The sequence below is a fragment of the Hippopotamus amphibius genome, chromosome X, assembly GCF_030028045.1.
Source record: "Hippopotamus amphibius kiboko isolate mHipAmp2 chromosome X, mHipAmp2.hap2, whole genome shotgun sequence".
Lineage (NCBI taxonomy): Eukaryota > Metazoa > Chordata > Mammalia > Artiodactyla > Hippopotamidae > Hippopotamus > Hippopotamus amphibius.
Window position 1 is genome coordinate 112,130,784 of NC_080203.1, and position 15,033 is coordinate 112,145,816.

A 15,033-nucleotide genomic window follows, 5' to 3' on the forward strand; every position below is an offset into this window, starting at 1 on the left:
TTTTTGCTCATTTACTTTTGAGATGTTGAACTCAGATACTCTCATCACCATCTGTTCTCATTTGTTCTCATGGACAGGTATAAAGGTGCAATGAATGGAGGCAGACGATAGATAGGTTTGTAGAATCATTATCAAATGCACTGGCATTTTAAGATAGAGCTTAAAAAATTTTTTTTTAATTGGAGTATAGTTGATTTACAATGTCTTAATTTCAGGTGTACAGTAAAGTGAATCAGTTATACATATACATATATCCATTCATTTTTTAAGATTCTTTTCCCATATAGGTTACTACAGAATATTGAGTACAGTTCCCTATACTATACAGTAGGTCCTTATTGGTTATATATTATATATATAATATTACGTATATGTTAATACCAATCTCCTAATTTATCCCTCCTCTCCCTCCTTTCTCAGCTGGTAACCGTAAGTTTGTTTTCTACCCTGTGACACCATTTCTGTTTTGTAAATAAGTTCATTTGTACTTTTTTTTTAGATTCCACATACAAGCAATATCATATGATATTTGTCTTTCTCTGTCTGACTTACTTCACTCAGTATGACAATCTCTAGGTCCATCCATGTTGCTGCAAATGGCATTACTTCACTCTTTTTTACAGCTGAGTAATATTCCATTGTATACATGTACCACATCTTCTTTTTCCATTCATCTGTCGATGGACATTTAGGTTGCTTCCATGTCTTGGCTATTGTAAATAGTGCTGCAAAGAACATTGGGTGCCTGTTTCTTTTTGAATTATGGTTTTCTCCAGATATATGCCAAGGAATGATATTGCTAAATCATATGGTAGTTCTATTTTTAGTTTTTTAAGGAACCTCCATTCTGGTCTCCATAATGGTTGTACCAATCTACACTCCCACCAACAGTGTAAGAGGGTTCCTTTTTCTCCACACCCTCTCCAGCATTTATTGTTTATAAATTTCTTCATGATGGCCATTCTGACTGGTGTGAGGTGACACCTCATTGTAGTTTTGACTTGCATTTCTCTAATAATTAGTGATGTTGAGCATCTTTTTATGGTTTTTGGCCATCTGTATGTCTTTTTTGGAGAAAGGTCTATTTAGATCTTCCCCCCATTTTTTGATTGGCTTGTTTGTTTTTCTTGATATCGAGCTACACGAGCTGTCTGTATATTTTGGGGATTAATACCTTTCAGTCACTTTGCAAATATTTTCTCCCATTCTGTGGGTTGTCTTTTCGTTTTGTTTATGGTTTGCTTTGCTGTGCAAAAGCTTTTAAGTTTAATTAGGTCCCAGTTGTTTATTTTTGTTTTTATTTTCATTACTTTAAGAGGTGCATCAAAAAAGGTATTGCTGCGATTTATGTCAGAGAGTCTTCTGTCTATGTTTTTCTCTAAGAGTTTTATAGTATCTGGCCTTACACTTATGTCTTTAATCCATTTTGAGGTTATTTTTGGTATGGTGTTAGGGAGAGTTATAATTTCATTCTTTAAGATAGAGATTAATTCTGTGAAATTATCATAGAAATGTAACCTTTTATTGAGGTATAACTGATGTACATGTAAAAGTAATATAATGTATAAGATAATGATTCGATATTTGTATATTTTGTGTAAATAATCACATTGTCTAGTTAACATCTATCACCACATATAGTTATACTTTTTTTCTTGTGATGAGAACATTCTGGATTTACTCAGCAACTTTCAAATATGCAATATAGTGTTATTAACTACAGTAGCCATGTGGTACATTACATCCCCACGAATTCTTTATAACTGGAAGTTTATACCTTTTGATTTCCTTCACCCATGTTGCCCATCCTACCTCAAAACTCTACCTCTGGGAGCAACCAATCTGTTCTCCGTATCTATGAGATTATTTATTTTTCTTGATCACACATATAAAAGGTATCATACAGTATTTGTCTTTCTCTCTCTGACTTACTTCACTTAGCATAATGCCCTCAAGGTCTATCCATGTTGTCCCAAATGGCAAGACTTCCCTTTTGGGTGGTTGAATAATATTCCACAGTATATATAAACTACAGTTTGTTCATCGATTCATCCATCAGTGGACATCTAAACTGTCTCCATATCTTGGCTATCGTGAATAATGCTGCAGTGAACACGAAATGCTGGTTCCCCTTCCAAATAGTGACTTTATTTCCTTTGGGTATATATCCAGAAGTGGAATTGCTGGATCCTATGATAGTTCTATTTGTAATTCTTTGAGAAACCTCCATACTGTTTTCACAGTGGCTGTACTAACTTACATTATCATCATAGTACACAGTGGTTCCCTTTTCTCCACATCCTCACTTATGCATGCACTTCCTTGTCTTTTTCATACTAGCCATTCTAGGAGGTGTGTAATATGTCCATTGTGGTTTTGATTTGTATTTACCTGATGTTGTGATGCAGTGATGTTGGGCATCTTCTCATGTACCTCTTGGCCACCTGTATATCTTCTTTGGAAAACAGTCTATCCAGATTGTTCACCCATTTTTGTGCACGTGGATTGTTTTTATCTAATGAGTTGTATGAATTCTTTATATACTTTGGATATTAACCCTTATCAAACATGTGATTTGCAAATATTTTCTCCCATTTGGTAGGTTTCCTTTTCATTTTGTTGATGGTTTCTGTTGCTGTGCAAGAGCTTTGTATTTTGATGTACTCCCACTTGTTTATTTTTGCTTTTCCTGCCTTTGCCTTTGATATCAAATCTGAAAAATCATCACCAAGACTGATGCCATGGAACTTACTATCTATGTTTTCTTCTAGGCATTTTATGTTTTCAGGTCTTACATTCAAGTCTTTAGTCCATTTTGAGTTATTTATTGTGTATGGTATAAGATAGCAGTCTAGTTTCATTCCTTTGCGTGTGGCTGTCCAGTTCTCCTAACATCATCTATTGAGGAGCCTATCTTTTCCTCATTGTATATTCTTGGTTCCTTTGTCATAAATTAATTGACCATATATGTGTGGCTTTAATTCTGGCCTCTCTATTCTGTTCCACTGATCTATGTATATGTGTTTATTCAAATACCATACTAATTTGATTATGATAGCTTTGTAATATAATTTGAAACCAAGGAGCATGATGCCTCCAGTTTTGTTCCTCATTCTTAACATTGCTTTGGCTATTCAGGGCTTTCTGTGGTTCCATACAAATTTTAGGATTATTCTATTTCTGTGAAAAATGCCATTGGAATTTTGATAGGGATTGTGTTAATCTGTAGATTGCTTTGAGTAGTATGGACATTTTAACAATATTAATTCTTTCAACCTATGAGCATGGAACAGCTTTTCACTTATTTGTATCTTGGATTTGTTTCATCAATGTCTCATAGTTTTCAGTGTACAGGTTTTTCACCTCCTTGGTTTAATTTATTCCTAGTTGTTTTATAGTTTTTTTATGCAATTGTAAATGGGATTGTTTTTCAATCTCTCTTGCTGATAGTTTGTTCTTAGTGTATAGAAATGAAACACATTTTTGCATCTTGATTTTGTGTACTGCAACTTTACTGAATTCATTTATTCTAATGGTTTTTTTTTTTTTGGTGGAGTCTTTAGGGTTTTCTATATATAATATCATGTCGTCTGCAAATAGAGACAGTTCTTCTTCTTCCTTTGCAATCTGGATGCCTTTTATTTCTTTCTCTTGCCTAACTCTTATGGCTAAGACTTGCAGCACTATGCTGCATAAAAGTGGCAAGAGTGGGCATCCTTGTCTTATTCCTGCTCTTAAAGGCAAGGCTTTCAGCTTTTCACTGTTGAGTGATATTAGCTGTGGGCTGATAATATATGGCCTTTATTATGTTGAGGTATGTTCCCTCTGTACGCGCTTTATGGTGTATCACATTGATTGATTTGTAGATGTTGAACCATCCTTCGATCCCTGGAATAAATCCCACTGCATCATGGTGTACAATCCTTTTCAGGTATTGTTGAATTTGGTTTGCTGATATTTTGTTCAGGTTTTTTTGCATCTTTGTTCATCAGGGATATTGACCTGTAATTTTCTTTCTTTGTGGCATCCTTGTTTGGTTTTTGATTGGTTTTAAGTAAAATGTGAATGTAAAGGAATTTTAATACCTTCTCAAAAAATTTTTTGAAAAATCACATTTGAAGAGCCCAAAGAAACTTATAAAGTCAAAATCATGATTATTTTTAATTAAAATTTTTTCTAGTTTTATTAATTTATATCTATATATCTCACTGTTTAATTTTAAAGTGTACAGCATGATGGTTTAATTTACATATATTGTGAAATGATTACCACAATAGGTTTCGTTAACATCCATCATCTCATATAGATACAAAAAAAAAAAAAAGAAAAAAAAACAATTCTTGTGAGAAGAACTCCTAGGATCTACTCTCTTAAGAATTTTATAGTTAACACTGCTGTATGATAATATAGTCATCATGTTGTACATTACATCCCTAGTACTTATAACTGGAAGTCTGTACCTTTTGACCACCTTTCCCCAACTCCCCCTACCCTAAGCCTCTGGTAACCATAAACATTATCTCTTTTTCTATAAGTTTGGTGGGGGTGTGTTTGTTTGTTTTCAGTTCCACAAATAAGTGCGATCATAGAGTATTTGCCTTTCTCTGACTTATTTAGCATAGTGCCTTCTAAGTCTGCCCATGTTGTCAGAAAAGGTAAGATTGCCTCACTTTTTTATGGCTGAATGATATTCCATTATGTGTGTGTGTATATATAATATATATATATATAGTTTTGTATATGTATATATTATATATATATACACAGTACATATTTTATATAGAGTCATGTGTATATGTTAATCCCAGACTCCTAATTTACCCCTCCCTCACCTTTCCCCTTTGGTAACCATAAATTTGTTTTCAAAGTCTGTTTCTATTTTGTAAATAAGTTCATTTGTATCATATTTTTTTAAGATTACACTTATAAATGATATTATGATATCTGCCTTTGTCTGGCTTACTTCACTTACTTTGATAATCTCTAGGTCCATCCATGTTGCTGCAAATCACATTATTTCATTCTTTTTTATGGCTGAGTAATACTCCATTATATATATTTATATACCACAACTCCTTTATCCATTCATCTGTCAGTGGACACTTAAGTTGTTTCCATATCTTGGGTATTGTAAATAATGCTGCTACGAGCATGGGGATACAGATATCTTTTCAAGGTAGTGCTTTTGTTTCCTTTGGATATAGTCCCACAAATTGTTGGATCATGTGGTAGTTCTATTTTTAATTTTTTGAGGAACCACCATATTGTTTTCCAAAGTGACTGTACCAAGTTATAATTCTACCAACAGTGCACGAGGGTTCCTTTTTCTCCACATCCATGCCAGCATTTATCTCTTGCCTTTTTAATAATAGCCATTTGAACAGGTGGTTGGCAACATCTCATTGTAGTTTTAATTTGTATTTCCTTAGTGAGTAGTGATCTCAAGCAACTTTTCATTTGTGTGTCTTCTTTGGAAAACTGTCTATTCAGGTCCTTTGCCCATTTTTAAATTGGATTATTTGTTTTTCGCTATTGAGTTGTGAGTTTTTATGTATTTTGGATGTTAACTTATCACACATATGGTTTGCAATTTTTCTTTCCATTTTCATAGGTTGCCTTTTCACTTTGTTGATGGTTTCTCTTATTGTGCAGCTTTTTAGTTTGATGTAGTCCCAACTTGTTTATTTTTGACTTTGCTGCTTGTACTTTAGATGTGAGTTCCAAAAAAATCAAGACCCACCAAAGAGCTTTTTTTCTATGTTTTCTTCCAGGAGTCTTGTGGTTTTGTCTTCCATTTAAGTCTTTAATCCATTTTGAGTTATTTTTTGTGAGTGGTGTAAAACAGAGATCTAATTTCACTGTTTTGCATATGGACATCCAGTTTTTCCAACACTATTTATTGAAGATTCTATCCTTTCCCCACCGAGTATTCTTGTCTTCCTTGTGAAACTCTCTGGATTTGGTTCCATTGGTCTCTGTGACTGTTTTTATGCAAGTATCACACTGTTTTGATTACTATAGCTTTGTAATATAGTATTAAATTAGGTAGTGTGATGCCTCCCACTGTGTTTTTCTTTCTCAAGATTTATTTGGCTATTTGTTGTCTTTTGTGGTTCAACATAAATTTTAGGATTTTTTTTTCTGTTTCTGTGAAAAATTCCACTGGGATCTTGATAGCACATTAAACCTATAGATTGATTTGGGTAGCATGACCTTTTTAACAATATTAGTTCTTTCAATCCATGAACACAAGATACCTTTCTATTTATATGTGTCTTCAGTTTATTTCCTCAACATTTTATAGTTTTCAGTGTACATACCTTTTACTTCCTTGGTTAAACTTATTCTTAAATGTCTTATTCTTTTTCATGCTATTGTAAATGGGATTATAGATTCTGATATGACTTTTTTTGATATGGCAAGTGGACAAAACAGTAATATGAATTATCTGGGAAAAGTGCTAACAACAACATCGACCTATTGAACAGACACAGAATTCTCCATCCAACAGTAAGAAAAAGCACATCTTTTTTTTAGAACCCATGCACTATTATCTAAACTGGTGATTTATTATGTGAAAATAAACACTCAGCAAATTTCAAAGATTAGGCATCACAGTTTCTGTGCATTTTATCTCAATATAATTGCGAAATTAATAACAAAATGACATGAAATCCCCCAGCACTGAAAATTTAGCATAATGCTAAATAATCATAAAATTATAACGGAAATTTTAAATAAAACAGAGATAAGCGGCAATGAAAATGCTACACAGCAAAACTACACAAGGCAGCGAAAAGTGCTGTACTGAGGGAAACTGAAAGACTTCAAAACTCATAAGAGAACACAGGCTCAAAACTACTGAGGTAAGTTCTAAAATTCAGAAGGTAGAAGATGGTATTATGCTAAGTGAGTAAGTCAGACAGGGAAAGACACATACTGTATGATATCACTTATATGTGGAATCTAAAAAATACAACAAACGAGTGAATATAACAAAAAAGAAGCAGACTCACAGAAAGAGAACAAACTAGTGGTTACCAGTGGGGCAACAGGGGTTGGGGGTGGTGAGAGGTACAAACTATTGGGTGTAAGACAGGTTGTATAGTATTGGGTTGGCCAAAAAGTTCGTTTGGGTTTTTCCGTGAGACGTTAGAGAAAAACCCAAACAAACTTTTTGGCCAACCCAATACACTATGGGGAATATGGCCAGTATTTAATAATAACTGTAAATGGAGTGTAACCTTTAAAGACTGTATAAAATTTTTTTAAATAAATAAAAAGACGGTAGAAGATAACAATAGAATATCTTCAAAAATGGAAGGAAGCAGTTATTTATAAGAGAATAAGTGAAATAGTAAAAGAAATACAAAAACTAGCGTTTAAAACCTGAAGTTCTTTAGAAAAATTGAGAGGACACACACAAAAATATTATGATTAAAAAGAAGACAATTACAGATAGTGTAGAAATTGAAGTGATAGAGAATTCGCCCCACTGCAGTATGTCAACAATTATGAAAATATGGACAAACTGGAAAAATTGGTGCAAATTATTACTGCTATAATAACTAAATCAAAATGATTATTTCAGGAAAATTTTACCAAATATTCAAATTTATGTAAATCTTAATAGGTAACCAACAAGGACCTACTGTATAGCACAGGGAATTCAGCTCAATATTAGGTAATAACCGAAATGGGAAAAGAATTTGAAAAAGAATGGATACTTGTATGGGTATAACTGAATCACTTCACTGTACACCTGTAACTAACACATCATTGTTAATCAACTACACTCCAATATAAAATAAAAGTTAAAAAAAAAGGAATAGAGCAAAACAAAACAAATCCATGTCACTCTTAAGCAAAATCTTCTGAGAGTAAAAGGGTAATAGTCCTTACCTAATTTTACAAAACCAGGATAATCTTCATGCCAAAATCAAACAAAGGTATTACAAGTAAACATAGTTATCAGGCCTTTTTCACTCCTGTAAAATCCTAAAAAAAATATTAATAAATCAGCTCCAACAGTTTATAAAAATATACACATACTGTGTGTTCAACCTGGCTTTATCACAAATATATAATGGTGATTTAATTTTGGACAACCAATTTATTGATTGGAAATGAAAACAATCATTGTTTAAATAGATGCAGAAAAATATCCTTGATAAAAACATAAAACTTTACTAAAAACAGTAAATTAAGAATAGAAAGTAATTTTATAACTTGATAAAGAATATTTTTTTAAAAACTAGACAATAGTTACTTTAAGTGGGCCAATTTTAGAAACATTCCTTTTAAAAACGAAAACAAGACAAGGGAGCTATTACCACTTCAATTCAATATTGTGCCACAGGTTGTAGTCAGCAAAATACAGCAGTCAAGAGATATTAGTGACAAAAGTTTTAGGAAGAAATACAACTGCCATTATTTAGAGGTGATATGATTATTTACAGAAAAAATTCAAAATCTTCAGATGACTTAGAAATAATAGGTGAGTTTAACAGTTTGATATAAGATTAATTTATAGAAATCAATCACACTGCACATATAAAAAATAAGGAACTCAAAGATGTATTTTTTAAAATATTATTCAAAAATAACGTGCTACTTACCCTAATATCATACAATATCACATATCTGAGACTAAAAAATGCAAAACTTTTACAGGAAATAATTATAAAATTATTGTTAAGCAACATTAAATTAGACCTAAATAAATGGAGAAATATGCTATATTCGTGTATAGGAAGACAGTATTTTTTTTTTTAATAAGTTGTTCTTTAGTCTGATCTCTAGATTCAAGGGAATTCCCACCACATCCCAACAGCAACTTCAAAGTATTTATAGAAAAACTCATTTCTGAAAATGAGAAGTAAAAGCCTGCTCTAACATCTCGTTAGTCATTATAAACCTATATTAATTTAGTATATTACTAGCACGGGGATAAACGTTCACCAGTAGAGTCAGACAGAAAGTGCAGAAATCGAACACACTTGTATGGAACTCTGGTATAACAGAGGTCTTATACTAGATCAGATTATAGCAAAGTGACTACTCAACAGATGGACCTAAAAAAAATTATCTGCATATGATAAAAAATAAAATTGTATTCCTACCATATACTGTTTTAAAAAAAATCAGCTCCACATAGATTAAGGACTTAAATGTCCAAAATAAAACTTAAAGCCCTTAGTAAAATATAGTAGTAACAATTTATTAGACTTTAGAAAAGGATTTCTTTGCAAACAGTACAATCACCCACAACAACAAAAGTGAGATTTTTCAGTGAGGGTAAGCTAGGCTTTCAACAATATATGTCTAGTGTAGCAAAAGACCTGTGCTCTTTGCTCAGGGACCCAACCCAGGCTAACCAAAGCTTCATGTTAATTATAAGGGCAGGGAAAAGAAAACAAGTTTAATTTCATGCTGCCTCTTAAATATTCTGCTGGGAGTCACAGATGTCACTTCTGCTCCCAGTTGACTAAAGTAAATCACATGACAATGAGTAAATTCACCAGGATAGTGATATATAATCCTTTCACTTGAAGGGCATCAAGTATTTGGGAAAATAATGTAGCTTTCTACAAATACTAACTATAGACTAACTATATATTTGACTATGTTAAAATTATATGTTAGTTAAAATTATGCAAAAGTAAAACAATTATAAGGGATAGCTGTAAGACCTTAAAATATAACTTGAGCCTAAATCATCAAAGAGCCTGGTACCAGTACATGAATACACAGATTAATGAAAAGGACAGTCCAAAGATGTATGAGCAACACACCCCCAAGTAGCAAAGAGCACAATTAATACCAGATCTTGATTTCTAAATACTATCCTTCATGAAAAGGAACCAGATCTTTTTGAAGAAATGGGTGATTATAGGTCCTGGGCATGGAAGTGTAAGGTAAGCTTCAGATTCCTTTTTAGCCAAAAAGCAAAGAAATGCTCGAAGTCTAACGGACTCATGTCAAAAGACAGATGGTGACTTGGATGAACTTCTATTAACCTAATTTGGAACAATTTGAAAATTGAAAGGTATGCTGGACTAATAACAGAACATCAAACTACACAAACAAAAACTGATAGAACTGCAAGGAGAAAAGGATGAATCCACTATCAAAGCTGGGGACTTCAACATCCCTCTCTTAGAAACAGGTCCAGCAGGCAGAAAACCAGTAAGCAAAAAGCTGAACTCAACAACACTATCAATCAACTGGACATGACTGACATATATAGACTATTTCATCCAACAACAGTAGAATTCACATTTTTCTCACGCTCACTAGGAACATTCACCAAGAAACAACATTCTTGGCCATAAAACAACCTGAGCAAATTTAAAAGCATTGGCTTTATACAATGTCTGCTCTTGGACCACAATAGATTAAATTAGAAATCAATAACAGTGTGACAGCTGGAAAATCCCTAAATACATGGAGATTAAGCAATACACTTCTAAATAACACGAGTCAAAGAATACATCTCAAGAAATTTAAAAATATTTGAACTAAAGAAAAATTTTAAAAAAATTGTGGGATTTAGTGAAAGCAGAGCTTAGAAATTTATAGCATTGTATGCATTCATTAGAAAAAGATCTAAAATCAATAATTAAGTTTCCACCTTAGGAAACTAGAACAGAAGAGCAAATTAAATTCAAAGTAAGCGTAAGAAAAAATAAGAATTAGAGCAGAAATCAATGAAAGTGAGAACAGGAAATCAATATAGAAAATCAACAAAACCAAAAGCTGGTTTTTTTAAAAGATCAATGAAAACAATAAGACGTTAGCCAGGCCAAGACAAAAAGAGAGGCACAAATGATTAATATCATAAATGAAGGAGGGAACATCACAAAAGATTCCATGGACATTAAATGTATAAATTTGATAAGAATAATCTAGATGAAATGGACCAATTTCTTGAAAGACACGATCTGCCAAAATGCATACAAGAAAAACTAAACAATATGAATAGGTCTATATCTATTAAAGATACTGAATAAATAACTTTCCAAAACAAATGAAACAGGCTCAGATAGGTTCACTAGTGAATACTACCAAACATTTAAGGAAGATATTATTCTTATCCTCTACAATCTTTTTCAGAGGATTAAGCAGAGGGCATACTTACCAACCCATTCCATGAGGCCAGCATTACCCTAATAGCAAAACTAGACAAAGCCCTTAAAAGAATACTACAGACCAACATCTCTCATGAACACAAATGCAAAAAGCCTCAACAAAACATTAGCAAATCAAATCCAAAAGAGTATGAAAGGAAGTACACACTACAATCAAGTGGGATTTACTCCACTTATGCAAGGCTGGTTCAACATTTGAAGATCAATTAATGCAATCCATTGTATCAACAGACTAAAAAAGAAAAATCACATGATATCGATAGATGCAGAGAGAACACCTGAAACACATTCAACATTCATTCATGATAAAAATTCTCAACTTGAAGAATATCTACAAAACACCTATAACTAACGTCATACCTAACAGTGGGAAATATGAAACTTTCCCGCTAAGATTAGGTACAAGGCAAGGATGTACCCTCTTGCCAATCCTTTTCATCATCATACTGGAAGCACTTGCTAATGAAATAAGGCAAGAAAATAAAAGGCATACAGATTCCTAAGGAAAACATAAAATTGTCTTTGCAAATGAGATGACCATAAGCAGAAATCGGAAAGAATCAAGAGAAAACCTCTTGGAACTAATAAGTGATTACAGCAAGGTTGCAGAAAACAGGGTTAATACAAAAGTCAATTGCTTTCCTATATACCAACACTGAACAAGTGGAATTTGAAGTTAAAAACAATTCCATTTACATTAGAACCCCCCCCCCAATGAATACTTAGGTATAATCTACATACAAGATCTATATGAGAACACTACAAAACTCTGATGAATAAATGAGAGCTAAATCAATGGACAGATACTCCATGTTCATGGACAGAAAGACTCAGTATTGTCAACATGTTGGTTCTTCCTAACTTGAGCTACAGAATCAATGCAATTCCAATAAAAACCCCAGCAAGTTGTTTTATGGTTATGAACAGATTCTGAAGTTTACATGGAGAGGCAAAAGACTCAGAATAGCCAAAATAATACTGAAGGAGAAGAACAAAGTTGAGGATTGATGCTTCCTGACTTCAAGACATACAGTAATAGACAGTGTGGTACTGGTGAGAGAATAGACAAACAGATCAATGAAACAGCAGACAGCCCAGAAATAGACCCACCTAAATAGAATTAACTGATATTTGTAAAGGAGTAAAGGTAATACAATGGAGCAAAGACAGTCTCTTCGACAAATGGTGCGAGAACACTGGACATCCACGTGCAAAAAAAAAAAAAAAGAACCTAGACACAGCCCTTACACGGTTCTCAAAAATTACCTCAAAATAGATCATAGACCTAAATGTGAAACACAAAATTATAAAACTCCTAGAAGAGAGGAGCAATCAAAATGGTGGAGTAGTAGGATGTGAAGCTCACCTTCTCCTCCAAATACATCAAAAATACATCTACATGTGGAACAATTTTCACAGAATATCTACTGAATGCTGGCATAAGACCTCGGGCTGCTGAAAGGGCAAGAAAATCTCCTTATAACCTGGTAGGGAAAAAAAAGGTGAGAAAGGAATCGGGATGGGACCTGAGCCCCTGGGAAGGAGCTGTGAAAGAGAAAGTGTTCTTGCACCCTGGGCAAGCCCCCTCACCAGTGGGGAGATCTACCCGGACAGAAGGGGAGCTTCAGAGCCTTGGAGGAGAACACAGCAGCTGGTTTGTGACAGTCAGAGGGAGGGAGAACTGCACAGATGGTCAGTGCTGCCGCCCTGCACTCCCCAGTCTGAGAAACAGGTCCACAGGTGTGGGTGGGGCCTGGGTGCTGCAACCTGAGCTTCCGAGATCAGACCTGGGGAGAGGACTGGGGTTGGCTGTGCAGAAACAACCGCCACTGCCTGCTTGGGTGCCAGGAGTGGTCGCGATGCACCACTGCTGCCTGCCCAGACTCCCAGAAGTTGTTGTCAGAGGCCTCTGCTCCCATCACGTGCTCTGGGGGTGTGCCTGAGCTGCCACCATGCTGAGAACCCCAGGATTGGGCACCAGCTGCCGCCTCTGTACACCTCCTGTCAAGGGGATAACAACCAGCACATGCTGAAGAAACAGGCAACAGTCATCCATACTAAAAACAGCCCTTGCACTAAATATATTAAACTCACACAAGCTACACAGAGATGCCCCCTCACATATAAATAGCCCCCCAAGACCACAGTACATAATTCTTTCTCCTAAACTCACAGAGTAAGAGAAATATAAGTAAAATGAAGAAGCAGATGAACCACTCCCAGTTAAAAGACCAAGAGAATTTCCCTGAAAGGACAAACAATAAAACAGACCTCTTCAGTCTAACAGACACCAGTTTCAAAAAGGAGATAATGAAAATACTGAAGGCACTAAGAAAGGCTATCAATGGAAATGGAAAGTACTGGAAAAAAGGAACTAAAAATTATTAAAAAAGAACCAAGAAAAAATAGAAAACATTGGCAGAGACAAAAGCTGACCTAAAGGCAATGAATAGCAGAATAAATAACACAGAAGAAAGAATAAGTGACCTGGAATATAGAATAAAGGAAATCGCCAAATAAGGACAGCAGACAGAAAGCCAAATGAAAACAAATGAAAGCAATATACAAGACCTATGGGATAATATAAGGCATGCCAATCTATGCATAATAGGGATTCCAGAAAGAGAAGAAAGAGAAAAGGGGATTGAAAATGTATTTGAAGAAATTATGGCTGAAAACGTCCCAAACCTAAAGAAGGAAACATATCCAGGTACAGGAAGCATAGAGGGTCACAAATAAGATAAACCCAAACAGACCTACACCAAGACATATTTTAATAAAAATGGCAAAGGTTAAAGAGAGGATTCTAAAGGCAACAAGAGAAAAACTGGGAGTTAATTACAAAGGAGCCCCCATTAGGCTATCAGCTGATTTCTCTACAGAAACGCTGCAGGCCAGAAGGGAGTGGCAGGATATATTCAAAGTCCTGAAAGGGAAAAATCTGCAACCTAGGATAGTCTACCCAGCAAGATTATCATTTAGGACAGAAGGAGAGAGAAAGAATTTCTCAGACAAGCAAAAACTAAAAGAGTACAGCAATACTAAACCTATCCTAAAGGAAATATTGAGAAGTTTTCTCTAAATAGAGAAGAAGTAAGAATCTATAGAAAAGAGAAAAATCACAACTGGAAAGTAAAGCACTTAAATAAGTCAGTGCACAGATTAAAAAGAAAAATTAAAAAATTTCTGTGAAAGTGATGATAACCACAATGAACAGCAAAAGGATGAGCATGAAGCTGTAAACGAGGATGTCAGGTCATAACACGTGGGGCAGGGGAGTACGAAAATGTAGGTGTTTTTTTTTTTTTTTTTCCCACTAGAATGTGTTTGAGCCTATAGGACTACCAGTCTAAGGCAAGTAGATACAGGAAAGGGTTAACATACTTGAAAAACAGGGTAACCACACATCAAAAACATACAATAGATTCACAAAAAACAAAAAGGAGAACATATGTATAATACAAAACAAAATCATCAAACTACAAAAGGAAAAACAAAGAAGGGACAATGAAGAAATATAAGATCAATGGGAAAACAGGGTTTACAATGGCACAAAAACCTGCATGTGGATGCCTATATCAGCTTTATTTATAGTTGTCAAAACTTGGAAGCAAACAAAATATCCTTTAGTAGGTGAATGGAAAAACTAAGTGTGGCACATCCAGACGATGGAATATTCTTCATCACTAAAAAGAAATGAGCTATCCAGCCATGGAATGACAGGAAAGGACCTTAACTGCTTTCCTAGTAAAAGAAGCCAATCTGAAAAGGCTATATACTGTGATTCCAAGTACATGACATTCTGGAAAAGATAAAACTATGGAGACAAAAAAGATGAGTGGTTTCCAGGGGAGGGAGAAGAGAGATGAATAGGGAGAGCACA